This window comes from Megalopta genalis, chromosome 2 (assembly GCF_051020955.1).
Source record: "Megalopta genalis isolate 19385.01 chromosome 2, iyMegGena1_principal, whole genome shotgun sequence".
NCBI lineage: Eukaryota > Metazoa > Arthropoda > Insecta > Hymenoptera > Halictidae > Megalopta > Megalopta genalis.
Genome location: NC_135014.1, coordinates 16,303,722 through 16,322,924, shown reverse-complemented (window position 1 = coordinate 16,322,924; position 19,203 = coordinate 16,303,722). Strand labels below are relative to the sequence as shown.

The window sequence follows — 19,203 nt, the reverse complement described above, 5'->3', positions numbered from 1 at the left end:
CGAGAAATAAATAGCTGTTTTATCACGTTTTACAGCTGCACGCGGCTTACGGTTGTCCGTGTTACAACTCCGTTAATACAAGTAACATTCATATACCGCTCGGCGAAGACGTAACAGCGACTACAAGAGAGCTTCGTAAACAAAAAACAACAAGATCTGTCGGGCAGGTAACGGAAAGTCCGACGAATCGACCGTGCCGATTATTCGGCGTGCACGCTGGGCAAGCATAGAAGGTCAATCTTTTACAGATCTTTCAAACGTTGTTTACATTCCGTCTCCTGGCGTACGGTTAGCGGCCACGGTTATTGTTCGCTTGTTTGTACTGGAGTTGTACGTTATTCGAATTGTGTCGAATAAATGTTTATGCAAGATAATTATCCGTACGAGTTCATTTTAGTCGAACATTTTATTCGGATAACGATTATTCATTATTCGTTATACATTATATTTATTTGAATAATTCTTTATTTATTCGAATAATTCTATATATTTATTCGAATAATTCTCTATTTATTGGAATAAGCCTATTTATTAGAATAATTCTTTATTTATTCGAATAACTCTATATTTATTCCAATAATTCTGTATTTATTCGAATAATTTCATCTATTTATACGAATAATTCCATCTATTTGTACGAATAATTCCATCTATTTCTACGAATAATTCTCTATTTATTTGAATAATTCTTTATTTGTTCGAATAATTCTTTATTCAATTAAAGAATTAAATAAACAAAGACAGTTTTGTCTTGTTTCACATTGTCGTTTCACATTGTATTCTATAGCTTACATTTCAGCAACATATCGCTCATTACTATAACTTTATCATTTTATACTAATTTTTTAGTATGTCGTCGAACCACCTCGATGCTCTAATACACGATTCAATCGACTCGATCGATCAAGACAAGATTAGTCGCTTCGGATGCTGCCATGCAGCCCCAACCACCGTCGAGTCTCAACCATGTTTCACATTCTGTTCTAAGTTCTTTATTTTTAGTTCTAATACTTTCTTCAGTCTTTTCTACAATCTTTTCCTGTTCGCATCCAGAAACACTGAATTGCCACTAATCGGAAGAAATTGATTTCGAAGAATGTTAGACGAAAACCGTACGGAGAACTAATTCTTTGAGTTGGATCGAAGCCGGATGCTGACCGGCGTGGAACTTGGTGCGAACACACCGGCGCCAATCAATGAAAGGATATTTGACCGGACCGGGAACGGCGCGACAGTGTGTTTCGGCCATCGATCGTCAAAGGAGAAACGTCACCGTGGCTTTCCGGCAATAAGGGCTTCTCTGTCCTGGCAATTAACCTTTTGTAAAGGACGGAGAAGATTAGAGTAGCTCAGAACTGAAATGAGCCGGAATGCCTTTGCCGGTAATTGCGTCTCGCAGCGAAATAAAATCCGCATCCGCACGTGACCGTGGCGCCACAAACTACCGGAATCTGCAATTACTCGAGCGTAGCGGGGATTAATGTAGCTATGCAAAATGGGCACGCAATGCACGCGTGCATTGCGTGCGCTTGTTCCGAAGGTACGCAAAGTGTGCTCCTCGGTTTGACTGCTTGAATGGGGGGAAAACCGATTGCGTGGCTCGCGAGCATACGCGAGCCCCCTCGGTTTCGTCTCGTCTCGTTCCGTTCCGTTCCATTTCGTTGAGTTTCGTTGCATTCCGTTTCGTTTCGCGCAGTCGTTTCCAACCGTCTGCCGAGAGTAAGTATTCGCTAATTCCGACATTGCGACAATAACGCCGAACGCATACGTTGCTCAGCGTATTCAGCTGTCGCGCGAACGTAACGTACGCCACGATTGTCCGACACGTGTACGCGCCGCGAGAAATTGTCAATTTGCTCCTTACAATGAAGATTCAATTCGATTGCGTTACCCACGACGGCTGGATAAAAGCGCCGATTTATTCGGCCTATCATAGAATCTCGCAGACAATTACTATGCCAGCGGTTTCGTCGCTGTGTTGCGCCGCAGTGAATCCTGCGGCCTTCTTTATCGTTTCTGCGTCACCGATCCGCAATTGACACGCACTCGACGCTCATTGTTCTGCTGGGATTCTTGTCGTGAAATTAACAAGGATAATTCGCGCGCGTTTTTCATTGTTTTCGATGGATTGCAACGTTCTTCTACGGTTAAATCCATCTCATTGCAAATTGTAACATCGAAATTTTCGTGAAACACGTTGCAGATATTTGCATTATAAAAGTTGCAATGTCTAGGCTGTAGATCTTTGCGCAGAATAAAAATTGTTTGTGCCATTTGCGAGAAACTAAATAGAGGGTCGTTATTGTACTTGATAATTTCATTAAGTGGAATTTAATGAATTCGATCGAATTTCATTTATCAGATATAAAATTCCTTGCTCGATAATGTTAAACAACGTGACTCGATTTTATTTATACCTAAATCGAGAATGTTTACTCGAAAATCTTATGTTTGTCATCGAAACAGGAGCAATTTATGCGATCGAGATTAAACGGAAACAGACGTGTACTACCGAAACGCGTTATCGTAAACCGCACTATCTGCGCGTCTAGCTTATTATACTATTCGTGTTTTGCGACGTATGATATATTACTACGTCTGTTCACTGGACAGGACTAAAAGCTTCTGGGTAACAGTGCCACGCAGTAATTCCTTTATGAGCCGCAAATTCTTGATGCTTCACTATGTCTTGATAATCTTCACGACCCACATCAAACGTATAATGGACACACTGCGTTTTCGTGATTTCACGCTTTCCTTGTTATAAGATTTACAATGCTCCGGCAAACCAAAGGATCAACGACCACGAGAATAATAATCGTTGCTGCAAATCATTTGAAACGCTTTGACGAATGTAACTCACCGATTTGGAGATAGCAAGGTGCGGCTTCAAAGGTACGCCTTTCTGAAACAGAAAATGAATATTCTAATGATTGAATATTTATTTCTAAACGAGTTATAAATTTGACGAGTTAATAATACTATCTAATCGAAACCTGGACAAATTTTATTTCACATTGAAATAAAGAAAGAAAGAACTATTTGAAATAGTTTATTTTAGACCGTGACATTTTTCAGTGCCGTTATTTCAAAGTAGAAATAATATCGATTCATTCGAGAAAAAGCGATTTCAAAAAATAAATTAGAAAAATAATAAACAGAAAGACTTTATTTTCCAAAAACTTCGTAGCAAAAAGGTGTAAACCAATCCTAAATATTAAATTCAATTCCATAATTATTTCAATATTTTATTTTCAATTTATTTTTATTTGAAGTAACGTTTAATTCATCTTTTCAATTCGAATTTGATTAAATAATGTACTTCAATTTTATGAAATTTCACGTGTTGTTGACGTGACAATTAAGGGATAATTCCTGCATCCTGTCGCGTCTAGCTGACGCGCGAACATTAAAATTATTACCGCCGACTACAATAGGGTTTCTCATAATATTCCTCGTTCAATAAGACAATATACGTAAAAATAAACACCCCATAAAGATCCCCCATAACGGTCATTACCATAAACTAAAATACCTTTCCTTTCTCGCTAGTCGCACGCATGTTGCATATTAAAGATTCGGCGCGAAGTTAATTGCAAATTAGACTGCAAAAAGACAAACATTGTCAAAAACCGCCACGAACTTATTCGCCAACCTAATAATTGCGATTCCCCCGTTACGCGATCGAGTGAAATGCTCGGGCTTATTAACGAGGGGTATATACCCTCGAATCTTGAATAAATCAATTCCGACGATTCATTGGAGCAGTTCGACGAACGCCGGGGCGAGAGCACGGCGCTTCGCGATGCCATGAAAATTCTGGCTGTCCTATTATCATCGGACTAAGAAATAAATGCCAGCGCAAGATCTTCGCTGAACTTTTTAATATGACACATAGCCCTCGCACCAGCCGTTATAAGAACTCGGGCCACGGAATTTAAATTCTTTTCACAGTTTCTCCGAGGTTCCGCCTTAGAAAACGAGCGAGCAGGATAGAGTGGCCGACGACGGTGGAACGAGAAGGGCGTTTGGGAACGAGGCGGGACGAGGCGGGCGCAGAAAGAAGTATTAATTCCAGGTTTTTCTCTCACCCGGGCCTGTAAGGAGGTGTGACTATACGCGCGGCTCTCATATTCCAAGTACGTAGCGAAGGTTAGCCGGAGGAGAGCCAAGAAGGTAGAAAAGACGAATAAATTTCCGTCTCCGAGGGCTCGTAATGGATGAACGCGGGCCGGGGACCGTTGGGAGGGAGGGGGGGGGGCTAATAATGCCTACGATGACGAGCCCCTAAATCGAACATGCTCGAACTCTCCCGTACAACCGCGTTCATCACGCAAGAACTGCGTCTCCCGGCTTTCCCAGATGATCCTTCTGTGATTCAGGTCTTTTCGAAAAATCGATGCCGAGGTCTTCGTCTTGTTGTCACGAAATTAAAAGAGCTGCTGTTACATTGAATTACTTTTGGAATGTTATAACTTCCTTGTAAAATAGGCGATCTTTCTATATAAAATATCTCTACTCGTTTATTTATATCGATATAGTTTATTTATACGGACTTATTATTATTATATTATTAATATTAGGTTGGCAACTGAGCTCCCGCTCAGTTATTAATGCATTATTATTTAAAAAATAGTTTTAAAAAAGTTTGGAAAACGGCGGGAACTCAGTTGCCAACCCAATAGATTTATAGATTATTATATAGATTTATATTTTTATAGCTGTAGAGTGAACAAAACAACTCCGCGGTGATCAAACTTTCTGCTCGACTTATGAAATTAATTTCTTTTCTACCGAATTCAGTGGACCAAATGTTAGAAAATTGAGAGCATTCAATAGCATACAATCTCACCTTTTCGATAATTCTTTCATCGAATAAATTGTTTCGAATTCATGGAATTTTTAACACATTGACTACCGAGCTTATTTCGAAGAAATCTGTTCTATTCGCCAACATATCTTTCTTTTAAATTAAATAAAACATAATAAGTAAAAACTGATAAATAAATCTTTTTTTGTTAGTAACGAGCCTTTAACAGACGCGTCGCGGTGGTCGTCTACCACGAAATATCTCGTCGTTGGTAGCCAATGTTGGTTAGTACTTAGAAAAGTTACTCAATTGTCGGTCAAAGAACTTGTTTGTCAATCGATTTGTTCAGATTAAAGCAGCAGGATAACTTGTCCAACGATCTTGCCGCACCAAATAAAATGACAAAACTGTGAGTCACATCGGACTCGATCTCTACGACATTTTCATCCGCTTTCAGGAATCGAGCGATCTATTTGCGAAAGATATCGCTCGCTGGCTCGGTACACGCTTATCGAGCGATAAGTGCAGTAAGCGTTGGAGCTGTTATCAACGATATCCGTAGAATCCGAGGCGAGATCTCGTCATCTTATTAGGAAAAAGTCGCGTCTGGTGTACCACTCCGAGTCTGTATAAGCGACTGTGGAACCAGTCCGCATAACTTCTTCGCGAAGCACACGGTGTAAGTAGGAGGGTTGGTCCGACTTCGTGCTTACTCCTGTGATCTTAACCCATACATCAATAACCGAAATCGTCGACGTTGTTCCATAACCGGGTATCCTGGTACCCTTATGACGAGCTCATATGTTACGTTACCGTTTCGTATGACCTTTACATAGGGTGGCCAGAAAGGTCGGGACCAAGCTTGTACTGTAATTTCGCTCTAATTCGCGCTCAGATCGCGTACAAAAATGGATAATTTGGGAAGAGGTGATGCGATTATTTCGAGCCTTGCGGCTGGTTTCTGTAGTTGTTGACAATCGGTCACTATAAAAGCGAGCCGCAAGGCTCGAATAATCGTGTCTCCTCTTCCCAAATTGTCCATTTTTGTGCGCAATCTGAGCGCGAATTAGAGAGAAATTACTGTACTACGTGTCACTGAGGTCAAATAGATGAAAAATGTTCATACAAACGTGCGTACGAAAATGATTGATTGAAAACCAACCTTTCTGGACGCCCCGTATAATTGTATCAACATTCGTTAAAAGTTTAATTTATATTTATTGTCACGATAAAAAAATTATTTCTATTAATTTTCTGGAGAATTTCTGTACTCAATATCCTCGTCTCCTATATTGCGGTTATTGAACAACCGTATATCCTCCAATAAACTTTATCGTTCAATTTTAAAACAATTCTGATAACAAAATGTGCCAAATAACAACGATCTAGCCGCATATTGTAATATTTTACCAGGAAGAAAAAATATTTTCAAGAGAACCTGCAGAAAGGTATCCGATTACTGGCGCAAGGGTTAAAGGTTTACTTCTGACATAGTCCGCTGGTGCTATATAAAACTATCGGTGAGATTTTCCATTGTGTTTCCGTGTGTGTGTGTGTGGTACCCACTACAGCAACACTAATCGTGCGACGTAATAGTACGACGCTTATACTTAAACATAATGTGAAAAAAGAATATATCGACGAGCACCGGTGTCTCGCAGGCACCTCTCGCGGGAACTCAAGGAAGTAAACTCTTAGCGTTACAGAGACTTTTTAATTGGGTAACCGTAGCCGGTCATTACCGCGGGGAATCTAAGAGTGCCAAAAGGTGCCTCGGAATGGCTGGACAAAGCGGGTCCGGTTCGAATCGATAAAACGTTAGTTTATGGCACATAACTGCGGTGACTGTAACGGTAATAACCATACCATTAATAATTAGCCGTGCGGCGCACGTAACGCGCTGCCATGCGACTAATATGTCCTGAGAGGGTTGTAAAAGGAACACGTTACGAAATCAAGAAGCGCGCGACGCGACGCGGCGTGGCGTGATCCTGATGCCAGAGCGATTTCCGTGGTTGTCTCTCTCTCTCTCTCTCTCTCTCTCTCTCTCTCTCTCCCTCTCCATTCTGTCTCTCTCGCGCTCTCTCTTGTCTCTATCTCGCCGGCATTTGCGATTTGTCCGGCATTCGGTCGCATTACCGGCTCAGGACGGTCTCGCGGAAGGCCCGGGACGGTTTTTCATCGGTCGTGGACGATACTGCCAGACCGAAACGACCGTTAAGCACAGCAGTCGACATAAATCGACGAGTCGGACCACCGGCACCATCGAGATCTCAAATGGTACCGTTTAATCTGTCGATAATGGGCATTTCCGGAAGAGATAGATACACATATTTGTCTAGCTTCCTACGTGAACCTGTTTTCCTGCTGCAGATCCATCCTCCGCTGCGCCACCGCGATCGGATCCGCCATTGCTTTCGTGGCACGTTGGTTTAAAACGGGCATTTTTGAATTCGTAGATGGCTTAGTATACCATCGTTGGGTCGAGTTTCTAAAGCAAAAGTTGGAGAACCGTTTACTTCTGAACATTGTTCAACCTTCGTAGATTAGTCAGTAGACTGCGGATCTTTATGCAAAACAATCATTTTCTCGATAGGTTCCAAGACAAATGAGCTACATAGAGTATTCTTTCTTTCTTCAATAATTTTAGTATCGGTATAATAATTTTAGTATATTATAATTAGGTTAAATTGGTGGACCAACATTCTTAGTTTCCTTTCATCTTTTCACTGTTCCCTGTTTCACCCGTCTATTGCTGTTATACATGCGTGAAACCCGCAGTATACTAATCAACAAATCGGAAAATTTGGATAATTAAATCGAACATAAATGAATTGCCAGTTTCGGAAAAGATCTAGCTCTTGTATCGATTCGATTCCGTACAATGTATACAAATTTTTAACATTGAATTCATTTATATACATACAGGATGTCAAAAAATTATTGTACAAGCGGGAAACAAGGGGTTCCTGATTTCATTTGAAGTAACTTTTTCCTTGGCGAAAATGTAATCCGCGGCTTCGTTTACGAGCTACTAATGAAAAACAGTGACCAATGAGTGGCGAGATTAATTGGCGCGAAGTGGCCGAGCCAACGAGCGTTCGAAGCCAGTTTCACTCATTGGCTCGGCCGCTTCGCACCAGCTAATCTCGCCTCTCATTAGTCACTGTTTTCCGTTAATAATTCGTAAACAAAGCCGCGGATTGCATTTTCGCTAAGGAAAAAGTTGCTTCAAATGACCTCGAGAACTCCTCATTTCTCGCTTAAATAATAATTTTCGGATATCCTGTATATATATAATCGAGAAAAAATAAAATCGATTAGGTTAACACGTAAATGGAGGGTTTTAACACTAAATCTACCGAGCATCAAATACATCACACATGCGTTTCTTTATAAAAATTACAAGACAAAATATCTATTTAGACGTCTCTCGCTGTTTTCATTATAATGTGTGCTTGAATTAACACTAGATTTACAGAAAGGTGAAAGCAATTGTTTTATATTTGTTCATAGAAGTAACAATATAAACCAACTGCTTTCAGTGTTCTGTACATCTAGCGTTAATTCAAGTTCATAAAAGTAACAATAATACGTTTCTCTTGATTTTAAACGCAAGTAAAACATATATTGAATAAATAAATCATAAATGTATCTTTACGATCTAAATAATCGTGAATTAAACAATTAATGACCCGACATTCTGACCAGTTCCGCGAACCTAGCGTTAGGAAATTTATTCGATCGTATATGACTATGATATGTTCATATATATAATATATGAATATATCATATTATATTCTCTATATATATGTATATAAGAATATGTGAGACCGATCATTTCGGCCAGCACGGTAGGTTTGCCGCGAAAGAACACCGTTTAGTCGTGAATGTTTCTACTAATCAGAAGTGCTATACATATGCTTTGCAATTGGCAGACAGAGAGGCGTGAAATGGTTAAATGGTTTCAACTTGCGTGACCAGGTTTCAGCTGTTTTATTTCGCGCACCGAGACAACGATTGCTCAATTGAAATCAATTAACGTAAGATGCGCGTGATATTTCATTCGGCGAAAAGACATCTTTCCTCGTTTCAGATAAGATCCAGTTATGTTAATAGGAACATGCCGCACAGCTAGTGACGTTTGCCGGTTTTAATTACCGAATCTGGTTGGGAAAAATTATTGGAAATTGTATATCGGGAAGCGTTTTCCGATGGAAAAATTACCGAGGCTGTTTGGTAAACGACAAAGTTAGTTAGGTTGCAATCGAGAGGAACTGGTACGCGAAATGGAGCAATCATTAACTCGTACATGAAAGTGATCAAAAGCACCGGGAAGATAGAATTTATTAATTTCAAGAGGCTTAGCGATTACAAAAGTTTGTGGTTAGCTTAAGGGGAGGGGACGGGGCGTTTTGTTCAAAGCGTGCAACTTCTCGAAGAAAACATACGGCTTAAAAATACCTGCCAAAGCTAATTGGATTGCGCAACCAACTTGTAACCTTCCAGCACTCCAGAGTGAATAATTAATCTTCCAACGGGCGATTTTAACACTTTGCCTACCGGAAGAACATTAATAGGATTTTCAATCATTGCCGCATTAAAAAGTAACCAGGAAATCTGCTTCCAATGGATACCAAAAAAGACTTGGCCAATAAACAACATGCAATTAAAGCTGAACGCGGCAGCTCGCTAATGAAACGACTAATTGGAAATATAAAACCTAAATCCAACGTAATAATTCTCCTGATTAATAGCACGCAATAAAATGCATCGGGTGTTCTCAAGAGTCACATTTGGGTCCCTTATCTTTTTCTTTTATTTGCAAGTGACATTTCCTATTTTTCGTCACTGTAAATTTCATGCCGATGGCTGAACACTAGCTTTACATCAAAATGACGGGACACTAGTTTTTTTAACTTACGATTATTTGGATTGTCAGGATACGTTTATACTAACATAAAACAGCTGCTTTTTGTCAAAAAACAACGATTTCGTTCCTCATTATAAAAGTGATCGAAACGACTGATACCTCTGAATTTGCCTTCATTGATTCAAACATTATTAGTATTTTAATTAAAAATCATTTATCCGTTGCTAATGTCTGTTATCCTGTACGGAAACTTTCATTTCTATCTCGACTCCTCTGACATTCTGTTCTTTTTTTTTTAACAAGTGATTGATTCCATAAATTTTATCAATATTATTATTATTATTATTGTTACTAAAATACGCGAAACCACTTTCAAGAAACCCAACAGCTTCTTGTGCGGCCAATTTGAACAGCTGGGAAGCGTGTTCGTAGAACAAATTCACAGTCCTTGGCTGTCGGAGCGCGAGCTTTCCCGTCAATCCATAAATCATCGATTCCACTTAGAATTCGGTCATTCAATTAACGCGGTTACGAACGTGAACGCACGAGACGGGCAGTTAAAATCAAGTAAAAGTAACTCCAGCCGAGATCGTAAAACGGCGCGACGTGTCTCGGCCGAGTCATAACTTCCGCGAAGCTCTGGTTCGTACGGTGCCCTGTAAAAGTGTCGAAACGAATGAACGATGAGATCTACCAGTGATCGTCTTCCGTGCATCTGTTGCATCGCATCATTCGGTACGTAACTATGTTCAATTGCCGGCTGATGGGTCCTGCTTAGAAATTCAGCGGCGCATACGAGACGGCCGGCAGTAGATCCAGGCTCGCCAAGAGCCAATCGAGAGACGGCACGGTGAATGACTGATGGAGCGACGGAAAGAACATTAGAGGACACGGTTTATAGTGTAAAGTGCACCGGGAGAAGTTCGTGCTGGCATTTGCCGATGTGACATATGTTCGAGCGACCAGGCCTCCCGGTTTGATGTTCAAATAAGCGAGCAAGGGTATAGAATCTATCATCGAGGATCGGGGATCGGGCCGCGGCGCGGCGCAACGGCCTTCGCTTACATCCGCACCATCATCGTCGTTCCCCTTTCGAACCGTCAACACTTATGCATTAATACTTTCCCCCCCTGTCGTCACTCTCTCTTTCATAGTTTCCGATGCCTCGACGTCATTCTTCTTCTTATCCGCCATCGGGACTTCTCGCTTTGTGCTGCGCCGAGAAAAGCGACTGTCGATGGGTCTCAATATGGAACAGTCTTATTGCTACAATGTTCGAGTAATTTATTGCCGGTGTTTTTGCCGCTTCGCGTGCGCAACATGCTGACCTGTTTACTTTAACCCCGTTCTTGTTGGCTCGTTTGAAGCGATTAAAGGCTCCGACATAGACGTTCCGGGGTATTAGCAATTTTTGCGGGAGGTCGAGACGCGCGCGTCAAATTTCTGCAAGGCTATCCGCGCCTGTTTCTCGTCGATCGTCTGTTGCGTCGTGAAGTTTAATTAGCAGGGAGCAACGTTCCGGTTGGGAATTTGAATATTTGCTTCTTGTAAAAATGACCGAGCCGCGGTCACTAATCTCCAGTTCGTTCATACTCAGCGGCCCGTGCAATTCGAGCATAATTAGAAAGCAGAGAATCTGCTCGTGGCCTCCCTTTGCCAGTCTAATTCCCGGCCGAAGGTTTCGCCGACCCCTGCGCCACACGATTGCTCCTCTAAATCTCACAAACGGCTCGTCCCTCGTGCCGGCCTTCCGACTAAAAATTAATATTGTTCTTCACGGTGCCCGAACTTTATGCACGCACTTCAAGTTCCAACCGTAGGAGGCGGTTTCGCTTCGAATGAAGCGATCTCGTCCGAAGTTCTGAAGTGTATTAAAACAGGAACGTTGTACAAAACATGATGTAAGAAAGACGTTATTGGGGATATCGGAGAACGTGGACATGTAGAAGGACTCTTTTAACCGTCATAAAAGACAGGATTTCAACGGACGGTGGTCGTTAAAGCAACGGCTTTTCGAAAGTTATATTCGACGAAGGAAACTGTGGTTACGCACAGAGGATGGTTGCAATGTGCTTGTCGGTGCTTACGCGTTTGTGGCTTACAAAACTTCTTGATAATGCAGTTACATTTTTTCTAGCAAAGTGTCTACCGGAGCGCGGATCTTTCTGCAAAATTTAAATTGTCTCTAACTGTTGCCAAAGACAGGAATAGCTCACGAGTTTTTGCTTGACAACTTTAAAAAATTAAGACTGGCGTATTGGCAAGCTTGAATTACTTAAATTTTGCACCTTCTTTAAATTTACTTATTTATTTATTTACTTATTCATGGAGTATATATAGTTGAACAAAAATCATAAAAAATACAGAAGTTTAGAATGACTTGATACATAGTCAAAGTGAAAAAGAAAGATAAGATAACCGCAATGTCTTAAATTAATATGATGAACCTTTAAGGATTATAATATCGTTGCAGAATTATATTAATGCGCCTTAAATTCTGTTGCAAAATGTGAAGCGGAAGATTGGAAAAATCGATGGATGACTGCACACTGTTTGCAATAGAGAAAACACGATTGAGCACAGTATGATATACATACATTGTTGTGTATGTATATTATATAATAAAGATATTATAAATTTTATATATACATTTATACATTTCGTATATATATATATGTATATCATATATTATCATATATAAACATGTTCCATGTTTCTGAACATGGAGAATTTCTTCGGATCTGAGATGAAATATTGGAGCATTCAAGTGAGCCCTCCTCTTTAGACTTTATATGTAAAGATAACACCATATCTTTTCCTTCTCTGTTCAACTGTGATAAAGCTTAAAAAGTTGAGCGTACGTTTGTTAATCGCGATCCGACATCTGCATGGGCTAACCGACGTGCCAAGATACAAAACGTAAGAATTTGTGCTGCGCCATTTTCTAACGATTGCGCGCACTCGTTTTCGTCAAAAATCCATAAATCTCGCAATTTAGTGATCACTGCTGGAAACACAACACCGTAAGCGTCAGGTCCAGCACCGTCAGAGAAGAAGATTACGGATCACGCGGGAGTTTGTAAAACGAGAAACGAAGCGAAGCGAAGGAAACACAAGCCGAACCAACGATTTTTGTCCGTCCACCGTGTTTCCACGAATAGCTCGTCAATGTATCGGAAGCTGTCGACGAACCTTGTCGCGTCGGAAGCAAACTTTCCTCGAGTGCGTTCGAATATACGAGTCACATATCAACGAAGCCTGTGCACATTCTTGTCGTCGGTGCGATAGGGTGTACACGGCGAACGTCTTTAATATGCGACGGACAAGTTGACCTCGCCCTTTTCGCGGCGGTGCTTGTTCCAGACTATTATCTAGGTACGTAGTTACGTAGCTACCTACTCCGTGGTTGCTGGTAGGGAATTTATAATAACTGAGGTATAGAGTTACCACGGGACCCGTGGCACGCTCTCTCATCGTCGCGAAACAGCCGTGCCCGGCCTCCAACCTCGTCCAGGGTGTTCCCGTACGATCGCGCGTTACCAACGGGATAGAGGATAGCCAAGATTGCCCTTTGGGACAAAGTTTCTAAATGTACAGCGTGCGCCCGGAATGTTGCTTGTCGCGCTCTTATTGAATTATTGCACGCCTGATCGAACCCCGTGGCTTCTGCCCGAACAAGCTCACCGAGCACTCGTAACCGTCGTCAAGGAATTGCTCGGTTATTCGGTTAGGCGAATCCGAAACCGGACTCTTTAACGCGAGTGCTCGAGCACTCTCTCGAGCCTATTTCCGAAATCGACGCTAAATCTACCGCGGTCAAAGCGACCGCTTTCTTATTTTGCAATTCTGCAAAGTTCCGAGACTCTTTCGTGGAAAACGCTTGAATAAGTTATATTATTGGAGCAAGTTTTATAATGAAAACTTTACAAAATCTAAATAAATTCGGTCTTCTCACTTTTGCGAAGCAGTACACGCCAGTTGGTATTACTGCTTGGTATGTTTAGTGTTAGATTGCGGAAAATGTTTGACACGAAATAAATCGAGTTCTGAAAGGCTGCTTCAGATACGTTAGTGAACATCATCATAATGTTCGTTCTGAAGGAAACGTTTAGTAACTTCATCTGCAAGTGAACGATTTTCTTCAAATTTTTTAATCATTCTTTCGATTTCCAAGTTTTCCCTTCCGCAGTATGTACGAAATTTTCTTCGCACTTCTGCATAACTTTCGCCAAATTTGTAATAATTTTTAATAATAAACAGGCGCTTATCGCCCTATTCTACGAATGTCTCTTCATTTTTGTTCACCGCAGTGTTTCTACATGTCAAATTGTCGAATAATATAAGACAATGTAGTGCAAAAAGTTTAAATGGCGCGAAATCTGAAAGTAACACTAAAAAATGGACATCCCATAGAATGAGTTCGACTTCGTAGAATTTCTCAGCGCGATGTTAGCGAAGCCGAGGGAACTGCGGATTACGCGAGCGCACCTTGAAAGTTTAATAGAATCTTTATCGCGGCGATCTCGTTGGATCCACGAGGTCGTGCAGTTTGACGGATACCCAGGGTTATTTTTCCGGTTATCGATCAAACGGTCCGCCATCGATCCCACAGCTACGCGGCTTCGCCGGTACTCTGTACACGAAGATACCTCACGGTTGTCAGCCGCGAGAACTTTTGCAGTTTACGCGGGACAAGTATGCGCGGCGGGGCCCACCCTATTGCGTCTCGCGACAGTTCGCAACTACTTCGAGCGGAGGATAATTAACGTCACGTGATCCCCGGAAAGCGTCTCGGTATCGTTATCGGTCAAAGTACACCGTCCCGGACGCTTTGTTGTTCGCCGCGGACTCAAAACTGTCGACCGAAGTATATACATCGGCGGTTCACCGTAAAATTAGTGGTGGGTACATCTTGGCAATTTGTCCCGGGGAAAACTGAATCCCTCCGGCGAACGAACCGCTCCTGGCTTCGACGTCGACCGTCGATTACACGGCCAGGAAGGAGCCACCCTCGCGAGGCCAGATTTTTCACCGGCGGACAGGACGTCTTCGCTATCTTGTCTTCGTAGCCGGTCATTAGTGCGCACGAAACCGAGCCTGATTAAACTATCAATTGTTCGGAAGCGATCACCGGCGCTCGTCTCTACCCATCCATCTTCGTAACGCGTCGAGGACTATCGTTGGAAATTATCGTTATTTTAAATCCGTGACTCGGCAAACTTTACTGGCATGCGAATTTTACCGAATACAGTAAATTCTTCCTAATTGGCCCTCAGCTTGGAAACAAAAATGGATAATTTGGGAAGAGGTGGTAGGATTATTCGAGCCTTGCGGCTCATTTTTTGTAGTTGTCGGCGATCGGTAACTATAAAAACGAGCCGCAAGGCTTGAATAATCGTATCTCCTGTTATCATATCGTCCATTTTTGTGTACAAGCTGAGGGTCAATTAGGGAGAGTTTACTGTAGGCGACTACGATTCGGTCGTCTGACAAAATTTCACCTTTGTAGTCGGAAGCATTTTAATTCGAAATTCAAAATTGTTTTTCTGACCTATAGTATTTCCATTTTATACGACCTAGTGCATTTTGTTCGTATGGAATTGAATTTCTTGACTTATGCAACAGTTACGCTGTCAACAGTTTTGAAATCTGAACAGATTTCATACTGTTAAAATTATTTCGGAATGTGTTATGACAATTTTCAGTGGAACGGTTCGATGGAATTGAAACTTCGATTACAGTTTCTTTGGCAACTTTGCTGTTTGTAGAGTACAGCGGGTGGAAAATTAAATGAACGATTCGGTATAAGTCCGCAGTGCAAACACACCTTCATCTTTTGAACGATAAATCGATATAGACGATTTCTTGACCACGGAACGACTAAACAAAATTGTTCAGAGGAAATTGTTTTTTTTTGAAGAAATCATGGGCATTTTTCTTTTTGTTTCTCTTCTGTTTCGGGTCATTTACACGTCATCTTATAATCGAAATTGTGCTCCGCGTCATTAGTGGCACTGTTATTTTGTTACAGCCAATTTTCTAAATCCGTATTAACACACTTCCTGATATTATAAAAATGTTTCTAGGAGGAGGATCTTTCTTCACACACAAGCGTTTACTGTAATAGAAATCGTACGAAGGTTAAATAAACCCGATCTTGCCATTGTTATAAGTAGACTGCGGATTTTATGCATATATGGCAAAAATCAGGAGGTATAACTTGAAACAGTGGACAGATTGAAACAAAGCGAGAACGTTGTTCTATTAATTTCAAAACTTATTAAAACGATTACAGAAATAAAGAAGCTTGCCTCCTATGTCTTGAAATTGATGCAGACAATTTTTATTTTGCATAAAGATCCGCAGTCTAGTTATAAGACATTATACATTAGTCTCGTTAACAGCTCGATAGTTCTAGCGTTAAGATCGATAGTAAATAATAAATGAACGATTTTTGGTTGTCATCTTGGATGATAAATAAAACTCAGAAGGGAAATTTTTCGATGATGTAATAACAGTGACTTCAGTTCGTGGCGCGCTTATTTTAGGAGAACCGTTATGCTAAGCGACCATCATATGGATCGCATTTGGGAATCCCACGTTCGAAGATTCGATGACGGTTGGACACGCAGTGGCCGGAAGCGAGAGACGAAGGATAATGACGAGAAGGAAAGGACGCTCGGAGGGAAATTTTTCACGAATGCGGGTCAGCGATATTTTAAGCCGTTCTTCTCGAAATTTCAGCTGCCTTCGTTCCCGTTCGTTCTCCCGTACGGTTTCCTCTGGTCCCGGGGCTCGTAAGGCGAGCACCAGCCCGGGAAATTTCCATAAAGATCGCCGACCCTTGCAGAAGTAGCCGTACAAAGGACTGCTTTATGAATTTGCGCGAGATCTATCCGGCCAAGACGTGAATAATATGCACCTGCTGCAACCGTAGAATGAGCTACGTGCGCCAGTTCCTATTAACCTTCCACGCGGAGTCACGTCCCTAACGAATATTCGGCCAAATTTCCTCACGTTTTATCGTCCGAGCTCTGATTTTCCCGCGACCAAACTAACGACCTCCACGACCGGTCATAACTATGCCAGTTCCCGGCGATTTCGCGAACGAAGGCCCCCCCACGGCGGTCACGAAACTGTGCAGCGACGCGTATAGAATCCAAAAATCTCTGTCTGTCGGCCTGACCCCCGGCCCGGCCTTCGAAACACATGCACACCGAGGCACACGTTGGCATCTCGAACGACGTTTCAGATCGCCACGGACTTCTGTGCTCGCGCGACGAGGGCGAATAAGAATGCGAGCATGTATGTCGTATGTAGGGAATATTCAGCCGGTATTCCACGGCGAATAAATTCCTCTTGTGCCTCTCGATCGCTCGAGAGCGTCACGCAGCTTTATCGACGACCGGAGAGATTCGTCTTTCCCTGTGTCGCATTAAAAACGGAGAACGGGAAAGGAGTCGATGGATTCCGAATAATTGCTCTGTTAGAAACACGGCGCGTTTGTTCCACAGATCGGAGTCTCTCCACGAAACGTCGAAGAGGATTCCTTGCATCGCTAATGCATCGAGTGGCAGGATTATGAGGTATTAAAGCGTTTCGCAGAGTTTCTGCTCTCTTAAGTCCGCGTTGTTGAAAATATCGGCGCCGGGAGGAAGAGTCGAGCGGTTCGATTGTTAGCCGGGTTTAATAACGGAATAATCGGAATGACGGCTTCGGTCTCCGCTTATTGTAGCAAAGGATAGCAGAGCATGGATGCCGCGGTTAACACGTTCACAGTTACTTGGCCTACAGATTCGCCAGAGCTCGATACCCCGGATTGCTTTATTTGGCAGTGTATCATGTAAATGGGGCATCGGTGGTTGGTTGATCTGGATTAGTAAATTAATACGAGCCGGTGTTTTTGCGCTCTCGCAGGGGGGAACGCGGAATAAACGGGCTAGCATGCTGCTTGAAATACGACCACTGAAATATAAAATGTGACTGTATCGGGTTACAGTGTAACAGAAAGAACGTGATTACCGGTGTTACCCTTGATTAAACGCCGCTGGGAGAATCGTGTTGCGGATCTGGTTGTCGGCGGACCACAGATTCTTCTGCGTTTATGACAATTACCGCGCGCAGGCTTTTGCGCCGAGGATCATTTACATTTCGAGTGTGCAATATTGTTCACTTTGTCCCCGCTGCAAAGAATGTTTTTGCTTGAACTCTGTTTCGCTTTCAGCTCTTTATTTATCCTAACTTTCTAAAATAATTTTGTGGAGATATTTGTGTTATTCTATTCTATTTCATATTAATTTATTCTGCTTTGTCTTCACTCTAGTTTAATTGTTTAATATCATTTTAGCATAATTTATCGTGTCTACTTTACCCTAGGGTATTTTATTCCATTTGTCACTTCATTAAATCCATTTTACACATTTGCTATTTATTTCTTGTTGTGCCTGTTTCAATCAGTACAAGTGATAAAGCAAGGGTTCGTTGCCCTTCCGTATTTATTCCATATTATCTTAAACTGTTCTGTGTAATACTTATTCTATCTAAATTCTAATTTATGTGTAATTACAGTGGCCCACAAAAGTGTCCGTACACCTTTTAAAACGTAATCATTTTTTCAAAAACTGGACTAAGTGACCTGAATTTTTTTTATAATAGAGGGAATAATCTACTATATGACGATAACTGAAATGCTTTTTTTTAAAATTTTACCATTACTTGGAATGACGAAAAAAAAATAAAAAGCTCTTATCCTTTTCACTTTTTTATCTGAGCCTATAACGGAAATTTATAAGTTTATAAGTTATAATAAATTGAAGATGACAATAATCGTAGTTTTATCACGATTTAGGTTAACCGATTTGTATCAAATTTTCAGCACGCATATAAGTTATCCAGATCTACGAAAAGCATTTTTTTTTTAATTTTTGTTATAGACTTAGATAGTTAAAATAGATAGTTAATAGATAGATAGATGGTTAAAAAGTAAGGTTAAAAAACGAGCGTTTCTTATTTTTTTCTGTCATCCCAAGTAATAGCAAAATTTAAAAAAGGCATTTTAGTCGTCGTCTAGTAGACCCACTATCATCTAAAAAATAAAATTCAAGTCATTTAGTTGAGTTTTAAAAACCTTATTATGTTTTAGAAGATGTGCGAACACTTTTGATGGCCGCTGTAGTTCTCACGGAAAAGCGATACTGTGGTATTCACCCCCGGAAAACTATTGTAATCCCGGGAACATGAACTGAAAAATAAATGTTATAGTAATATTTAATGGAAAATAGTATTATAGTTCTATTAGTACTATAGTTCCATTTCAAAGTAGTTGTTCTCTCACGTGAGACAACAATCTCGAAATCTCCAGGAACTTTGTTCGAATTCTACATGCTGGAACCACTAAGGTATCAGCAACGCTGCAAATAGCTAGGCTTATTCCATCTAATCTCAATTACTATACTCCCTAATTGTGAAATTACGATTTTCTAACTAGCCCAACATAAGCTCGCGGAACTTCCGCTCTTTA

The 19,203-nt window shown here is 41.2% G+C and overlaps 1 protein-coding gene across 1 annotated transcript in view; it reads right to left on the bottom strand.

Moving 5' to 3' along the window:
* The window catches only part of neo (ZP and PAN domain-containing protein neyo), a 371,329-nt gene that overhangs the window by 299,451 nt on the left and 52,675 nt on the right, over positions 1 to 19,203 (bottom strand). Inside the window, exon 2 of the mRNA XM_076518589.1 lies at positions 2,864 to 2,905. The gene's annotated coding sequence lies outside the window, so the exon portion shown is untranslated. The remainder of the gene's footprint in view (positions 1 to 2,863; positions 2,906 to 19,203) is intronic.